The sequence below is a fragment of the Bubalus bubalis genome, chromosome 4 (genome assembly GCF_019923935.1).
Source record: "Bubalus bubalis isolate 160015118507 breed Murrah chromosome 4, NDDB_SH_1, whole genome shotgun sequence".
NCBI lineage: Eukaryota > Metazoa > Chordata > Mammalia > Artiodactyla > Bovidae > Bubalus > Bubalus bubalis.
The window spans coordinates 142,555,319-142,571,696 of NC_059160.1; the positions used below are offsets into that span (position 1 = coordinate 142,555,319).

The 16,378-nt window shown below is 35.8% G+C and overlaps 2 protein-coding genes and 1 non-coding gene across 6 annotated transcripts in view; 1 reads left to right on the forward strand and 2 right to left on the reverse strand.

Annotated features, from left to right (window-relative positions):
- CTNNA3 (catenin alpha 3) overlaps window positions 1–16,378 on the reverse strand; it is a 1,922,732-nt gene that overhangs the window by 1,138,859 nt on the left and 767,495 nt on the right. The gene's annotated exons all lie outside the window — the stretch shown is intronic.
- The window catches only part of LRRTM3 (leucine rich repeat transmembrane neuronal 3), a 207,559-nt gene that overhangs the window by 45,913 nt on the left and 145,268 nt on the right, over window positions 1–16,378 (forward strand). The window lies entirely within an intron of this gene.
- TRNAW-CCA lies at window positions 1,047–1,119 on the reverse strand. Its single transcript has one exon. It is a non-coding gene; the product is annotated as a tRNA-Trp (tRNA).

A 16,378-nucleotide genomic window follows, 5' to 3' on the forward strand; every position in this document is an offset into this window, starting at 1 on the left:
AGAGGTGCCAAGAATACACAGAAGAACTGTACAAAAAAGATCTCCATGACCCAGATAATCACAATGGTGTGATCACTCACCTAGAGCCAGACATCCTGGAATGTGAAGTCAAGTGGGCCTTAGAAAGCATCACTACGAACAAAGCTAGTGGAGGTGATGGAATTCCAGTTGAGCTATTTCAAATCCTGAAAGATGATGCTGTGAAAGTGCTGCACTCAACATGCCAGCAAATTTGGAAAACTCAGCAGTGGCCACAGGACTGGAAAAGGTCAGTTTTCATTGCAATCCCAAAGAAAGGCAATGCCAAAAAATGCTCCAACTACTGCACAATTGCACTCATCTCACACGCTTGTAAAGTAATGCTCAAAATTCTCCAAGCCAGGCTTCAGCAATATGTGAACCATAAACTTCCAGATGTTCAAGCTGATTTTACAAAAGGCAGAGGAACCAAAGATCAAAATTGCCAATATCTGCTAGATCATGGAAAAACCAAGAGAGTTCCATAAAAACATCTATTTCTTCTTTATTGACTATGCCAAAGCCTTTGACTATGTGGATCACAATAAACTGTGGAAAATTCTTCAGGAGATGGGAATACCAGACCACCTGACCTGCCTCTTGAGAAATCTATATGCAAGTCAGGAAGCAACAGTTACAACTGAACATGGAACAAGAGACTGGTTCCAAATAGGAAAGGGAATACATTAAGGCTGTATATTGTCACCCTGCTTATTTAACTTATATGCAGAGTACATCATGAGAAACTCTGGGCTGGAAGAAGCACAAGCTGGAATCAAGATTGCCAGGAAATATCAATAACCTCAGCTATGCAGATGACACCACCCTTATGGCAGAAAGTGAAGAGGAACTTAAAAGCCTCTTGATGAAAGTGAAAGAGGAGAGTGAAAAGTGAAGTGAAAGTGAAGTCGCTCAGTCATGTCCAACTCTTTGCAACCCTGTGGACTGTAGCCTACCAGGCTTCTCTGTCCATGGGATTCTCCAGGCAAGAATACTGGAGTGGGTTGCCATTTCCTTCTCCAGGGGATCTTCCTGACCCAGGGATCGAACCCAGGTCTTCTGCATTGGAGGCAGACGCTTTAACCTCTGAGCCACCAGGGAAGCCTGGTGAAAAAGTTGGAGAGTGAAAAACTTGGCTTAAATCTCAACATTCAGAAAACGAAGATCATGGCATCTGGTCCCATCACTTCATGGGGAATAGATGGGGAAACAGTGGAAACAGTGTCAGACTTTATTTTTGGGGGCTCCAAAATCATTGTAGAGGGTGATTGCAGCCATGAAATTAAAAGATGTTTACTCCTTGCAAGGAAAGTTATGACCAACCTAGATAGCATATTGAAAAGCAGAGACATTACTTTGCCAACAAAAGTCCATCTAGTCAAGGCTATGGTTTTTCCAGTGATCATGTATGGATGTGAGAGTTGGACTATGAAGAAAGCTGAGCACCGAAGATTGATGCTTTTGAACTGTGGTGTTGGAGAAGACTCTTGAGAATCCCTTGGACTGCAAGGAGATCGAACCAGTTAATTCTAAAGGAGATCAATCCTGGGTGTTCTTTGGAAGGACTGATGCTAAAGCTGAAACTCCAATACTTTTGCCACATTATGCGAAGAGTTGTCTCATTGGAAAAGACTCTGATGCTGGGAGGGATTGAGGGCAGGAGGAGAAGGGAACGACAGAGGATGAGATGGCTGGATGGCATCACTGACTTGATGGACATGAGTTGGGTGAACTCTGGGAGTTAGTGATGGACAGGGATTCCTGGTGTGCTGCGATTCATGGGGTCACAAAGAGTCGGACACAACTGAGCAACTGAATTGAACTGATAGCAGGATCAGATGTAGTATTAGATTCAAGCAACTACAAAAGTTTATGGTCTGTCAGTATGGCCACTGGGATTTCTTTACACTTCGTCTGTTGTATTTTTTGAATTTACACTTTGGTTTTATAACACCATTTCTTAGAAATACATCCATATATTTTCTGCACATATGAATCAGCTTCTTCTCTATAAATAGCAAGTATTTAACAGCTATTATTTTCTTCTAAGATATCCATGGTAATATCATTTTTAAGTTCAGTGAGGTAACTGGTGGCCAGAAGCCAATTGGTCTTCCTCATAACCAACAAAAGACATATATCTTTGAAAAACAAAAATAAAAGTCTTCTATTAGGGCAATTTTTAGCACCTACTTTCATATAACATACTAATAATGCTAAGAAAATATATTTCAAAGTGAAAGCTAAAGAAATTTTGAGATGATTATGACCTGAAATATCACTAAATATAACCAGAAAATCTGTGTCTAGATAATGACAGTATTTTCAGAAATCATCAAGACTGTACTTTCTCAAAAGCCGAAGTCTGTCTTTTCCTAGACTTCAGGCAGAACTAGTTCAAAAGTTAACAGATGATTGCCCAAATAATATTTGAATTAAACCTAAAAGGAAACTCAGAATATATATCTTCATTCTCTGTAAGCTTGCTCTTTCTTCTTGATATTCCTTCATTTTTTCCTTTAGATTATAGAAATAAGATCTCAGCCAACTTCAGTGTTCAACTATGGAGATGCCCTCAACCAAATTAAACAGAAAAATCTTATTTATTAATTATGCTAAGCTTGCCGTATTTCTTCTTCCCTTCATGCAAACTTATTTGCATTTCTGGGTATGTGCATTATTTGGTCTCTTTATAGCCTTTTCCTCCTTTCTGTGATTAAGGGGAAAAAAATGAAGATGTATCAAATTGGTCTTTAATTACAGGAGACACAGTAAACAGGGAACAGAGTGAAGTAGAATAATCACAAATTTTAGAATAAGCATAAGACTGTGCTTAAATCCCTATTTTATCTTTAACATCTGTGTGGCTTTGTGCCATTTATCTAGCTCCAAGTTCATATAATACAATGAAGTGTATAATTCATTCATATGCTGGGACTGTTTTATGTAAAGCACCCAGCAGAAGGCTTATAAATAATAAGTAACCAATAAATGGCAACTGCCATCATCCTTACTGTGTTGGTAAGAGCAGTATAAGCCACTCACTCTTCACTGAGTTTGCAGGAAAGCCCTGCCAATTATGAATTGCTAACAAAAATAAAACACTGATATAACTGGTTTTCAACAAAAAACCTTGTCATTTCTACTATTCTTATAAATTCACACCAGCCTTTTTTTCTGCACTAGATCTTATTCTTGGCCAAAGTCTTATATAGATATAGATATATACACAACATATATATATATAGATATATATGAAAGTATGAAAGTGAAAGTGAAGTCACTCAGTCATGTCTGACTCTTTGCAACCCCATGAACTGTAGCCTACCACGCTCCTCCATCCACGGGATTTTCCAGGCAAGAGAACTGGAGTGGGTTGCCATTTCCTTCTCCAGATGATCTTCCTGACCCAGAGATCGAACCAGTGTCTCCCACACTGTAGGCAGACGCTTTGCGGTCTGAGCCACCAGAGTCCATGTGAAAGTATATATAAATATATATATACACACAAAATCAGAGTGTATACTTTTGTTTTAAAACAATACAGTGTATTTCAGTATATTTCATTCTGTTTATATCATATTTGTTTCAGGAACTGGAAAATTAAATGCAGTAATATTTCTCTATTTAACCCCCCATAACTTTTGAAAATTCTCATCTTTTTTCCTTGAAGCTATGGTCTTTAATAACCTTTATAATGTCTTGAACTCCACACTCCACTTAAGCTTTTTTAAATGTTGCCATCGCACACCTACTTTTGAATTTGACAATATATCACCAATTTATTGTGGTTTTCAGGTTCCACTTGGATAAACAAAGCTTTATTTCTCCCACAGGATGCTCATTTTCTCCCTTCTTAGTTATTTGGCTTCAGAATTTAACTCTTTTCTTAACCATATCACATGATTCATTTAAATTTCCTGTAATGTACATACTATCTTTAAATAACTTTTATTAATTCTAAAATATTAATTATTTTCCTCCTCTTTTCAATATAATGATATTTTTGGTATATTTGCACTTGGGGAATAGTTAACTTTGGCCTTAACAGGCCCATCCAAATTGTTACATTACTTCCTTCAGGTGATAAAAATTTATCTTATAAATTATATTTCCTGATAAGACTTTAACATAAATAAATCCATAATATTAGAAGCTTTACAGAGATACTATTTAAAGTTTCTATAAAATTGAACCTTTAAATACATTTCACATATATAGAAATGTAGGACAAAAAACAGTAGAGAAAAATAAACTTTTAGAGATGTCAGTATTAAAAATCATCAACCACAAGCAATTTTCATGTATGTCAAGAAAAAAAAATATGCTATTATATTTGAGGATCAAGAACAGTTCTTTTTAATTGTTTAAAATAATTCATAGCCTGGTCTTTGAAAAGAATTTTAATAACTTTATAAACAAATGTCAGACATTTTAATTTTCAGTTGAGATGAAAAACAAAGACTCTAATGCTTGTATCTTGATCGAAAAAATGGCAATTAGCAGAAAAGTCCACCTACCAGACCTTTCCACATTTTTTGATATGAAACTAACACTGACATTACAATGAGCTCTCATTAATATGGATTAATAAGTGACAAGAACAACCTGAATTGAAATTAAAAATAAAGTGTGCTTGGAAATGTAAATCTCATAATAACCAAACTTTTGGTAACCAAGTATTTTTTTACTTTTTTTAAAAAAAATCTGCTTTAGTGGCATTCTCATTAGCAGCATATATGTTTTTCAAAGTGCCAAAATGCTCTTATGGAAATTAAATACGCTTCAAAACAATTTTGTTAGGCTCTTAAATTAATTACCTACTACTCCTCTATTTATCCATTTTTATTGAGGTATAATTTTCATACAACAAATTACAGACTTAAAATGTTTGGTTTGATAGGTTTGACAATTGCATGCTGCTGCTGCTGCTGCTGCTGCTAAGTCGCTTCAGTCGTGTCTGACTCTGTGCAACCCCATAGACGGCAGCCTAGCAGCCTCCTCCATCCATGGGATTTTCCAGGCAAGAGTACTGGAGTGGGGTGCCATCGCCTTCTCCATGACAATTGCATACACAGCTGTAATTACCACACATAGAAAGATTTCACCACCAAGGAAGTTATCCTGTGTCCTATTGGAGTCCATCTCCTCACCTCTGTACCAGACAACCACAGATTTGTTTCTATCACTATACATTAATTTTGCCTACTTTTGAACTTGATATAAATGGAATTATTCAATGTATTCTTCTGTACTTGGTTTCTTCTGCTCTATACAATTTTAGGCTCAGTCCTGATTCAGAGCATGTGGTGACCTAAGCTGGTTTAAGTTGCTACTTTAGATGAATAAAGTAATATAAAGACATACTTATTAGCAATGTATTTTTTATTGCTAGCAGCGTTCATTTGTATATTCATACACGGCATGCTTATTTGTGCGTTCATCTGTTGGTGGACATTTAGATTGTTTCCAGTTTTTGACTACTATAAATTAAGCTGGAACAGCTAGCGGTACAAGTGTGTAAGTTTTCCTGAAACATACATTTTTATTTCTTTTGGATAAATATTTAGTATTGTAATTGCTGGCTTACAGAGTAGATATATACTTTTCTATTTATTTATTATAAATAAATTTATATATATATATATAATAAATAAATATATATATATAGGCTGCATTGTGAGGCATGTGGGATCTTAGTTCCAAGACCAAAGATATAACCCGTGACCCCTGCATTGGGAGTAGAGTCTTAACCACTGAACTCTCAGGGAAATACCTATACTTTTCTTTTTAAAGAATCTCCCAAACTGTTTTCCAATGCAATTGTACTATTTTACATTCCCTCAGTAAAGCATAAGAGTTTCATTGGTTCACACCATCTGTAACATTTAATATGTCTGATTTTTAGTTTTGTTTCAATTTAGTTATTCTAGTGGATGTAAAATATATCTCCATATGGTTTTAATATGAATTTACCTGATATTTAGTAACATTGAGCATCTGTTTATGTGTTTATCAACTATTTGTATATTTTTTCTGATATATTTGTTCAAGACTTTTGCCCATATTTTACTGGATTATTTTTCTTCATATTGAATTTTAAGAGTTCTTTATAATACCTCTTTTTTCTAGAAAAAAAAACTGATTCCAGCCCAGGTCAATACAAGCTCTGAATCAAGAATAGGCCTAAAATCTGAAGAAGCAATTCTGAAACATTAGACTTTGAATCAAAGGTTCTTGATGAAGAGATGAGTAATCTGGTATTTTGGACTCCATTAAGATGTGCCATTTTCTATCTGACCAAAAGGATCATTCTTTAGTCACATTTAAAATCAGCATCCCATCATTTAGAAAAGACTACTTCAATCTAAGCAAATCAGGATGTGATTCTGCAACTGACAACTCACCCAATTACTGATCACTAAGAAGGAGCACTTACAAAATACACAGTTCTGACCATAGCACCTTTTCTAATAAAGGCACTCACATATAATAAATAGTATTAAGTAGTATCAGAGAGTGTGAACAAATACACACTGGCTTCCTCTGCAAAGTATTAAAGCAGATAACAAAGAGTTTTGAAGAAGTCTGTACTTGACTTAGCTGTGATTTACTGATCAGGTTGGCTTCTGAGTCAGCACCTATTGGTGTAAGTAAAAGAGAAACCAGAAAGGTTTCCCTTTCTGGAGATTTTCTTTCAAAGCCTGATACTTTGGCTGGATACTGTGAAGAGAAGTCAAGAATTTGGAACTAATCTGTCTTTGATTTCTCTTTGGACTATCTAACATTCTAAATCTATGACTGTCAAGTACAAAGTGTTTGGCTTAATAGTTTGTATAGAACCTTTAAGGATTAACAGTGGCTTTGTGCCCGAGCATCCACAAGATTGTCTGGTTCTCCATCTAATCAGTCAAGGTCACAGGCTTCTTGCTAAATCCCGTCTCCCTGTTCTCTGCTGTTTCCTCCATTTAGAAGCCATCCCTTCCTGTTGCTCTAAGTTAATACACAATATTTCACTTCTTTAATCAAAACTGCTCATAGCAAAATATATAAGTTCACTTATTCTAAAGTGTAAATGAAGGACCAATAACTGTTCAACATGAGTTAAACTTGCCTCTTTCCTACCCACTTGCCCTTTTCATTTTCCTGTGTATTGAACAAGTCAGTAAAACTAGTTAGTCCACAAAAATTTGTTGAGTACTTATCTGTTAGGTACTAGTGATGCTATAGTGAATAAAACAAACATGACACTTGCCATTGTAAGAGTTAAAGCCTGATAGGGAAGACCTTAAAAAATATTTACAAATAGCTAATTAAAAATTATAAGTATGTCTAACATGGCAACAGAAAGAACATGGTGTTGGAAGGCATATAAATGTAATGGGCCCTTGATTTATGGGATCAAGGGAGGCTTCCCTGTAAACAAAAACATTTCAGTTGACACCTGAACTTAAGGAATTAGTAAGGCAGAGAACGGAGAGAAGAATATCTCAGAGAACAGCATGTGTCAAACATCCTTTAAGCTCTGGAATCCACAGGACTACTTTCCATTTTCTTCATCACACCTTTTATTCCTGCTCTCATCACCTTCTACATAGATTACTGCAATAACCTCATTAAGAGCATGCCCTATAAAATGTTGAAAGAGTTCTTCATATAACATTGCTGTAATGATGTCATCCCTTATTTAAAAATCTACAATGACTTTCCTAAAGAAAAATGGTGAAATTAGAAGTTTTGCATTTTCAGCCCTCTTCAATGCGGACTAAACTTACTTCTCATTAGTTTCCTATCAGACTTATCCACTCACTGTTTACTCAAAACAATTTCATTCTCCAGACTGCGTGTCTTTGTTCTCATCATTCACTTCATCCAAAAAAAGTCTGAATTTTATGTTGAAGAAGGTTTATTGGCAAGATGTATAAGGAATCATTGACCTCTTAGTAGAAAGCATGCCTATATATATATATATATATATTATATTTTTTTTCCTAACAGTGGTTATTTTCTAAATAACTAAACATGGGTTTATCATTTGGTTACTGAAATATATCAAAATTGAAATTTCTAGTATGGAAAATTTATTGGGTATTTCATATGAATCTCAATATAATTTCTGTCTAAATATTTCCATGAGCATTAGCTAATGGTTGGTAGTTCCACTGTCTAAAACAAATGACTAATATAAATCAGTAGGAGGTTATATTAAGGGATTGAGATGCCAAAATTTGTTTAAAAGATCTAAAATGTATGTGATATATATGACCTTGTGATAAACCCAGAGCCTGAGCTTAGCAACAAAATTTTAGAAACTATAGAAGTGGCCCAGGTTCAGAGCTCTCATAAGGAATAATATCCTGCTGTTTATTGCCATGTATAGAATAGAGAATAAGAAGAACATTAGCATCCCTATCTCGAAGAAGGCAATGGCACCCCACTCCAGTACTGTTGCCTGGAAAATCCCATGGACAGAGGATCCTGGTGGGCTACAGTCCATGGGGTGGCTAAGAGTTGGATACGACTGAGTGACTTCATGTTCACTTTTCACTTTCATGCATTGGAGAAGGAAATGGCAACCCACTCTAGTGTTCTTGTCTGGAGAATCCCAGGGACGGGGAAGCCTGGTGGGCTGCCGTCTATGGGGTCGCACAGAGTCGGACACGACTGAAGCGATTTAGCAGCAGCATCCCTATCTAAAGGACTTCCAAATGTGTTCTAAATTTTTTTTAAATGAACAGGGCCTTGTTTGTTTTAAGGTAAAAACGAAAGAAAGAGCACTTAAATCAGCCACCTACCATTGTTAGATAAGGAATTACTGTTTTGTTTATGACAGAGGAAATGCTTTTACATAACAAAGGAGAAAAGAAACAAGATTCTCTTTCTGAGATGGATACCTAGGTACTATCATAAATCCTATGCTTTAAGCTGTCACTGACTTAAAATAAGTCATACTTGCCTCTCCATTACTCTTGCCTGGAAAATTCCATGGACTGAGAGGCTCCTCAGAGCCTGGTAGGCTACAGTCCATGGGGTCGCAAAGAGTCAGACACGACTGAGCGACTTCACTTTAAATATCAAAACTTTAAAATACTTGCCTCATATATGTCTAGATCACTCACATTTTAATTTGGAAATGACACGAAATAGTTCATAAATTTTAGAATTCTTGCTTAATATATATGGAACCAACCTTTTTAGGAAAAATAACACATAGTCAAACTTTTATTCCTAAGTATAGAAAAACCAAAAAGAAAAACTATATCTAGAAATCCAAACTGTTATGTGCCATCATGAGTGACATAAAGCATAGGCACATGCTCTTAATGTCATTTCTGAAAATATGATGCTAGAGAATTAAGACAATGGGGAGCTGCTTCCAATGGGTACAAAGTTTCAGTTATAAAAGATTGAATAAATTCTAGAGATTTGCTACACAACATTGTGCCCGTAATTAACAGTACTGTCCTGGGCTCCTGAAAATGTTAAGAGGATAGATTTCATGTTAAGTGATCTACCATAATCTTAAAAACAAGAGAGGGGTGGGGTTGAAAGAAACCCCAAATAGCAAATAAAATTTTTGTAATTCAGAAAGTTTCAGTGAATATATTTATTAAACATGTCACATATTTCATCAAGGATTTTTAATTGAATAAAAAGTACCATGAAAACACATGTGGTTCTAAATTATTTCCTACCCTGAATTATTATGAAATACGTGAAGTATACAAAGCCAGTCATATGAAGGAAATCTTTATTGAATCTTGCAGATAAAGTGATGAGCCCCTTCATAAAATATCCTCTCTTCACATACCTATTTTTTAAATATAACTTTGAGAAATCAGTCATTCTAAGTGAGAGAATTATATATTTATTGACTAGAATGGTACTCTGTTGGATTTTAGTTTGTTCACAGTATTAGAGCACACCTACAGAATTTTCCCCATTCACGTATTTTAATAAATAAATGATGTAAGAGTTTCCAACAGGAAGATTCTAAATCACAGAAGCAGAAAAGTCTATGTCCAGAGTTTGGACTTATATGGAAATTTGCTGGTTTGGGTAATGGCTCTACTGTATTCTGACCTTGATACCTGGAAGAGTTAGTTAACTATTCTTTGCCTCAGCTGCTACATCAGTAAAATGAGGAGTAAACAGCACTTACGCCATAGATTTTAGGGAGGGGAATGAATAAGATGATGTAGGTAAAACGCATACAGAGTGCCCAATAAACATTTGCACCACTGTATTTCATCATCACAGAACTCCAGAATTTTCAAAGTTTTTCAAATTTTACAAAATTTTCTTTTGTGGAGAGAAAAGAAATGGTCTCTTTGAAATGGTCCTGTAATTTCCTGGATTTTCAGACTTAAGACAACACCAACTTTGGTTTTGTTTTGGTTTGCCTCTTTGCTTTCTTGATGCAGTGATGGAACAGCGGGTGGTTAACCATCAGGTTTTTTATGTTTTCGTGTTCAAAAGAAAAGGAAAACAAAATTATGTCTTAGTAATAGAGACATTTCTCTTTTAAAGTTTGGAGAGGTCTAGTAACTTGTAAGGTACCAGATATATTTCCTGATCATTAAGCAAATCAGTTAATATTTCATTTCTAAAGCAGGGGAGCAGACAGAAGTTAGGGATAAATGTCAAGAGGATGACTGTCCACTGATGGTCAGTAACCAGCTCCTTCACTCCACCAACGAAGTCAATTGCTGAATTAGAGGCCACTATGTTCCTTGTCTAGTCTCCTAAGCCAGCTGTACCATAAAGCAGAGAAAACAATGGTTTTAGGGGGCCAAACACAAGGATAAGGGAAACGCTTTCTGTCTGCTTGCTCTGTTAGCTGCGAACTGCATAGGGTAGCCACTTCTGGCTCCACAGAGGAAAGAGAGGTCCAGCATTGCCATAGCTGGCACTGGTCTTTTCCATTTCCCAAGCTGAAATCAGAATTGAATGGAAACTAAAATTGTTGAGACCTTCCTACCCACCTGTGACTAAATGAGTCCAGTGAATAGCAAAAAGGCAGATGGCCCTGTAGTTAATGAGAATCTCATAAGGCCACAATTCTATTGAAATAAGATTTTGCTACCTCAGTTTTCCAAAGTTGAACCAACTGATCCCTCCAACATTTTCTCCCAAGATGCGACTAGTTAATCTCATGAGGGTCCATTATTGGAAGACAGCTGTCTAGTCCAAGGGTACCCAAGATAGTCTCAAATCCTGTAACGGTCTGGATTTGCTCTGATTCCTTGTAGATCAGAACTCTTTTCTTAGATATTGATCACATCAAGCATCAATAGCTTTTCTAGCAGTTTATTCCTAAATCAATAGCCTGCCTACAGTAAGTCCTAAGGATGAATTATCACATTTATAGCTATTTTCCTTATCCCTTCATTTATATTTGTAAGCACTGTTCTGGTTAGACCACCTCCTGCTTTAAAATTTCATCAGCTCACTCAGCCATCACTCACCCTGTGTTCTCCATTCTTGTCTTGGATTTTAAGTTCTTTTGAATTGCCACTGACCATATGAATTACCCTCCCCTGCTTCCATTTCTGTCTTTCTTGGCAGCTTGACCTCAATTTCTTTCTCCTCCCCCTCATTTACAGCATATCTCCATTGCTCTTCTGGCCAACCTCCATAGCACAATATTTTCTCCCTACTGTAGCTAAATCTAAATCTGCAGCTGTTTTAATATGGGATCTGCGGTTCTTTTTTGGTAGAATATTGCACATCCTGAATGACAATAATGCCCAATGCTACTGCAAAATTATGCAAGACTCCAGATGGATGGAACCTATTAACTTCCTGTAAACTAATGCATTATGGATGTGGCATGACACTTAACTGCAATACACAGTACCTGTACAGGGAAACTCCAGGTACCTTCAACCACTTAACAAGTCAGGACATTGCATCTCTTTCCTGCTGCTGCAGTGCTCTATAATTTTACCACTTACTTGCTCCCAAAGTAGCATCAAAGAACAAAGGGAAGATGTAATCTGCACAAAGTTCCAAAAGGTTGCCAATTTGGCTTGACTATCTGTTCATTTTTCTAGGTTATGGGATTGTTCTTGGTGACTTTTGACAACATGAGAATGCTCCCCTCTACCTTTAATGATAATACGAGGGGCTCCATACTACCAGATACATGAAAATTCAGTGGAAAGGGTAAGCCGACCAATATATCAGGGTAAACCAAATCTTGCGATAAATACATTTGCTTTCTGGCAGCTTGCACAGCAGGGTTATTTGAAAGAGTGGCATTAAAGAGAATGAGCTCTGTTAAGGGCAGCCAAGAGCTAGATTTTGCTAGTTAAGCAGTTTAAAGTAAAACAGAGGCAAATGGAAGCATTATTTTATACTGGGAAAAAGAAAAGAAACAGGATTTAGAGTAAAAAGGAACTACTTTCAAGTATCGGCACTGCCCTTCACTAATTGAGTGATTCAAACTAGTTACTTGACCTCTCTGGATCTGTTTCCTCACCTGTAATCAGGGATAATACTTGGTTACATGCTTTTAGAGAAGATAATTTGATGTAAAGCACCTACGATGATACCTAACTTACAGCAGTTACTTCAATTTTTAAGGGTGGCAGGCGAACATAATTATATAGGGGTTGGCAGGAAAAAGTATAAAATGTCTTAGGAATGAAAGAGTAAGTGCTGAAGTTAGGCAAAAGCAATTAAAATAGCAAAAAGAAATTTTGTTCACCTTGCAAGTTTAAAAATATAAAAATAAAAGATCAATGAGCTGACAAGATCAGATGGCAAAAGACAAGCTAAATAAGATAAGCTAAGAGAGACAAGAAAGAGAGAAAAGGGAAAGTAGCAAATAGATTAAAATGTCAAAAGACTGATATAAATGGAGGCTTGCCTTTCCGGTAAGGTATTTTGAGGACATTAGGGACTGAGAGAAAGAAGCTGAAGTCCTTCAGCTGACCTCGGTAGGAAGAAAGACAGGAAGAAAGCATAAGACCCCAGGGAGACAATGCAAGCTACATCTTAAACAGTCTGTCTGCAGCAGGCTTGAGCCTTCCAGTTTTGACGGCGTCCTTGGCTCACGCTAAGTGTACTAATGAGCAGAAGGGCATGGTGTTGAGAGCAGCGACTGCCGAGCTTACTGGTCAGGCAGGAGTTTTTCATTTCATAAATCAATTACAATCTGCTATATTGATTTCACAAAGTCAGCAGGACTTAAAAAGTTAATGAGCAAAATATTTTTTTTTTTTAATTTTTGAAAACACTGCAGTGTCTACAGCTTAGCACATTCGGTAGAAAGACAGATGGAGGCTTTGGTCATTCCATCCTAGCCTTCCCTCCCATGTTCCTCATCTCAGCATCAGCAAAGAATCTGGAGCTGGCATAATACCCTAATGTATTATGCCAATAATATCTCTCTCTGGTATCTGGAGCAGGGGAAGCCCCACCTAATGTGTCTGTGTTAAGGTACTGTTGACTTTTGTATGTGTGCCCAGGCCTCTCCAGATGGAGCAAACAAGGGAAGGAATGAGAATCCTACCTGATGAAGGAAATGCATTTGTCATTAAGCAGTTATGGGACTGTTCTTCCAAACTATAGTAACATCTAAACGGGAGTTTTTAATCAGCCATTTCTTTTGGAAAACACCAAAAATGAGAAAATTGCTGAGGGGTCCATTCTGCCAGTCAACCCCAGGTCTAGTGCCAAGAGCAGCAGTTCAAGTGGAGCGTATCAGGGATAGTTTACCTTTTATCCACAGCAAAAGAAGTTTTTCTCTGGATAAGATTTTTAGGAAAAATGCAACAGGAGAAAATAAATAAACTGTGGGCCATACGTATTAGTATGTTAATATAAAATGAGCTACTTAGTCACATACTAATTTCAGAAAGATTCATTCCAAAACAACATATCTTCTTAATAAAAAACAAAACTGTTTTAATTAACCTATTTACAAATTTCAGTAAAAACTCCTTGCTTTTTGTGGAAACTTTAGAAACACCACGATTACACCTAGAAGGAGAGAATCTTTCTTTGTGAGTCTTCACATCAGACACATAGTATTGTTTACTCAGTGACACTAAATATAGGTAATTTTATGATATCCTTTTATATATTTTTCCTAAATAAAATACTGTCTTTTCTGATAACATTTAGCATTTGAAAATTGTATGTCATTTTTTTCCTTAAAATATTCTGTGTATTGGCTGCTGCATTGGCTTTTAATTAACTCAGCTTTATTTATGAGAACATACTTCCTTTAACTTTTCCCATGAGCTCTGGGAAATACCTATGTGAAAATTTCCTATACTTATTCGTCCTCCCATGATGCTGTTAGGTAATAGAACCTATAATACTAGAGAAATGTGATTTGAATTTACAAAGGTGTGTAGTGAGAATATTGATTCCCCCCACACTCCCCACCTCCCGCTGTCCCTGTGCATTCTGGGATCTCTGTGGCTGATACGTGGTCTAGTATATACATACACGCCAAAACTAAAAAACCCTCGGAGGTCTTAGTGCCTTTGTATAAACAGACAAAAGAAAATGGGTTGAAATTCCAAATGGTCCATTCAGTGGAAAGAGAGGATGCCTGATGTTTTAAATAACCAGAGATGTGCACTGATAAAGAGGGAAATGAAAGAGAAGCACCTCCATCCATAATTCTGTCTAAAGCAATAGGAACAATGGTGGTACCCAGGTAAGACTGCTCCAACCTTACTAAGGGAAGGTTTCAGGACTAGAAAACAAGGATCACACTTTTTTTTTTTTTTTTTTTAACAGTGTCCAAAGAAAAAGAGGTTTGAATTCTATTCTAGGTCCTCTACTATCAAGATTCATAAACTTAAGCAGGTTGTTTCATCATAGACTTATAAGAAAATATGAATTCTAAAATAGAGTATCCCTAGATAATTCTTAAGGTCAATACTCATGATTTTATTATGACTGTTTCATCTCATTAAGGGAATACTGCTACCTTCTCCAAGAAGTAACACTGTGTTACAATGAATCTACAGATCTGTGTTTGACGGAATAGACATAATCTCTTTATGAACGAAGTGCAGGTGGAAAGGAGTTATTAATTCAAAAAAAAGCTCTTATAAAGTAATAGCTTGTCCCCTTTATAAAGAGTTTCAAGTATCTCAAAGTAATGTGTTCTTTTAATATTCCTTAGTTCTGTTGTGTGTGTGAGTGAAGTTGCATGTGAAGTTGCATACACACACACACGTATATTGGGGGTGATTATTTAGATTTTTTGGACAAACCTCACGTAACATACATGTTAGTTAATTGTAATCAAAATCAGTTCCTGGAATAATAAGAATAATGCCATAAAAGACCTAATTTTAAAACAAATTATACCTAAAACTAATATAATGCTGTATGTCAATTAACATTAATAAAAAATATAGTCAGTATTTTTAGTCTAGTTAGGATCAAGGTGATAGTTGCATTCTTCATCTAAAAACTATGGCATTCATGAATTAAAAAGGAAAAAGTAATATCACTATTCTTAAACATATAATTATAAATGAGAACAAGGTATACTACAATTCAATTTATGTATCAGAGATTTCTACTTTCTACCCATTCACTCACTAATAAGTTAATTTTTATATTTTGATAAATGAAAAACCTGTCAAAAAATAAATTCTGGTAAAATTTTACTGTTAAGATTTACTATCTTTAAAGAGTATACTATTCTTGGGTTACAAAATAATTCCTGTTAAAAATAATAGCTAACATTTAGGTGCTTGCTATGTCCTAGACTCTGTGCTAAGCTCTTTGCATGCATTATGTCATTTAATTCTTAAACAATCCTGAAGGATAGATACTATTATTACCTCAATTTTATAGTAGGTGGTAACTGAGGCTTAAAGAAGCTAAATATCTTCTCCAATACCATGGAGTAAATAGCAGTATTAAGTCTCATCTCTTTACCATTAGAGACTGAGTTCTCAAGCAGCATTATTCTACCATCAGATATTTACCAAGCACCTAACACATGCCAGGTATTATTCTAGGTTTTATACACTACCAAAACTACTTTTTTATATCAAGATAACATACTGACCAGAAATGAATGTATTTCAGAGAGTCACAACATTCTTTCAGAATGTGGTTTCATTTATTAGGATAGAGAAACAAAAAATCCAAAAGATAGTTGATCAACTTGACAGAGGAACACCAAGAAAACAGCAAATATTATTCTAAACATGCAAATACTATAAAATAGAGTGATAAAGGGGGAACAAAAAGGAAGGTCAGAAGACTAAGGAGTTAATTTGTTCTTGCATGGAGATGACAGATGAAATTGACCAAATGTAAATATGAGAGAAAAGGAGATAACTAAGATAACTCGGGGATTCCCAGGTGACTCAGC